Raw genomic sequence first — 2,782 nt, 5'->3', positions numbered from 1 at the left:
TTGTGGACCTCTTAGAAAGTTAAGTTTTGTAATCCCGGCGGAAAAACCGCAACTTTTTTTTGGCGATGCAATCTAATGTAAATATAGGGCTGGGACTATCCGCATATTCGAATATCCGGATATCCATGCGGATTATCAATTTACACGGATAAAATCCGGAAGTATGGATATCCGGATAATATTCGTTTGTGCAATTATTCGGATATCCGGATTTTTTGTTTATTTTTACGAAACGATATTTTTATTTCCAAATACCAGGCGCTCATACACATGAAGTAGCACGTTTCTATGCGCATAAATTTGTTTGTAGAGCTTTTTAATTCGTTTGTAAGAGCTTTTGAAATACACAAATAGAATTTTGGAAGTTTAAAAATTTATACAAACAGTTTTGTTCGTAGAAATGGAAAACTTGGTACTTCACATGGTTGAGCGCTTGGTATTGGGAAATGCAAATATGGTTTTGATCTAATAAAACTGGTAAATAAAAAAGAGTGAACGCAGGAAAATGTCACATTTAACCGAACGAAAAATCCGGACAGTCGGATATCCGAATATTATCCTAACTTCCGGACTATCCGGATTTTTCGTTCAAGTCTCCGCATATTCGAATATTCGGTTTATCTGGATAATTGAATAATCCGGATGAAATTCCCAGCCCTATGTACATATGTATGTAGGTATGTACATACACTGGCGAGTGCATGTACGATATTTTATTTCTTACAGTAACATAACTTTTTTAATAATAGGCGGATTGCTTTGAAATTATCAGCAATTGGTCCTTATTATTTAAGGAATAAAACCTAGTATACAGAAAAACTAAACTTAAAAAGGAAACAAGCGATTCACAGACTCTCTTGTTTTTAATAGCGATTTTCATACTGTCTACTGAGTTTTCTATGATTTCGCTGGGAAGATTTCCCCATTATAATTTTTACTCGCCTCCAAAGCTCTTCCATGTTACTCGGAGCTCGCTTGTGCTATGCTAATCACATGCTTGATCACAGCGCTCAATTTTTCGATGGCGTTGAGGTCTCAGATTTGTGCTGGCCACTGCATTACGTGAAAATTTTGCTGAAGCAGCCGACGGTGTCGAATATTTCAGAATTTCAGATATGCCAAAATGCCGCTCTACGAACCGCGACAGGGTGTCTCCTTATGTCCTCCGAACAACACTTACACGACGAGACTACAATGCTCCGGGTAAGGGATCACAATATGTTGCTGTCAAAACAGTTCCTGCTAGGCTGTCACAGAACAACTCACCCTAACTACAGCCTGACACAGAGAACTGCACCACCAAGACACATAAGGAGACACCTCAGTCACATAGAAGCAGACATCGACCAACAACTTCACTTGCCACTGAGCCGCGAGGCATACCTTGAGGGAATCATAACCTTCATCGCGAAGCAGTCATCTCCGCAACACGAGGATGCCACGAAAACATAGACCTCGGTGGCCAGCCGCCTTCCATCGATTTGAGCGAATTCCAACTACCGCGCGAAACAAGAACCACACTGGCGCAACTCAGATCTGGCTGGTGCAGTCGCTTAAACTCTTACAGAACCAGATTAGACCCAGAGATCGCTGACACCTGCCCAGCATTCGGAACTGGTCCACACGACACCGCACACTACATATCCCACCCATCTGACATCCGAAGCGCTGTGGACTCAACCTATTGAGACAGCTCGCTTCCTGGGCCTACGGTTGGAGGAGTCAGATGGGGAAGACGAAGATGAATATACAACCAACCAATTCGGGGACTACGTGCTGCTAACACAACAACAACAATATTTTCGGAATCCTTTGGATCTCCGTCCTGCTGGCAAACAACTTATTTCTCAGGGTATGCGCTTTTGTCTACAAACTCCGGGAAATATGTTTGGAGAATATGGAGATAGACTTTCTTGTTCATTATTCCATTAATATTAACAAACGGCGCCAAATGCAGGCAATTAAAACACCCAGAGCCGTTAAGCTGCCACTGAAATTTTGTAAAAATCACGAGAATTTGAGCTTTTGGACTGAAAAGGGGCAATATGGTCCGATGGATCGAAAATTTATTGTTTCTAGAGCGATAGAAAAGAATATTTTTGGTAAAAACTTCATCAACCTATTCAAAAACACCATGTCAAGAAAAATGTCTAACATGGTGGTAGCAGCTTAATAGTTTGGGAGTGTTTTACTTTGTGGCATTTGGTACCATTAGTGAATATTAAGGGAATAATGAACAAGGAAATCTATCTCGATATTCTCCAAATAAATTTGCCAGACGTTGTAGACAAAAGCGCATACCATGAGCAAGAAGTTGTTTAAACAAATAAATAAATAAATAAATAAAAATAAATAAATTTTGACGTAATGCAGTGGCCAGAACAAATCCCAGACCTCGTGCGACGTCATCGTGGCAGTCACTCTAACCACGCTCTGCTTCGGACCGATCCGCCCCTCGACAAATGAGACGTCACCTACACGACTGGCGCTCAACAACTTAAAAAGCGATGGAGTCAGAGCGAGGCTCGACCGCCGTGCAACAACAACAACGTAGAACTGCCGAGAAAGACCAGATGCACCGAACAGACGACAACGCTGATGGATGAACCGACCCAAGTGGGGCTTGTTTAGCGCTACAACAATAACAACAACAACAACCAGATGCACCCTAGCACAACTACGTTGGCATGCACCGGCGACCCTGACACCAAAAGTACAGCTGAGTATTGCTGCTACAACAGCAAGGACGATGAATTTTTTCCCACGACAGTCGGGTCTACGT

This window comes from Rhagoletis pomonella, unplaced genomic scaffold, assembly GCF_013731165.1.
Source record: "Rhagoletis pomonella isolate Grant_MI unplaced genomic scaffold, Rhpom_1.0 Rhpom_scaffold_00008, whole genome shotgun sequence".
Classification (NCBI taxonomy): Eukaryota; Metazoa; Arthropoda; class Insecta; order Diptera; family Tephritidae; genus Rhagoletis; species Rhagoletis pomonella.
This window is presented reverse-complemented; position numbering follows the sequence as displayed.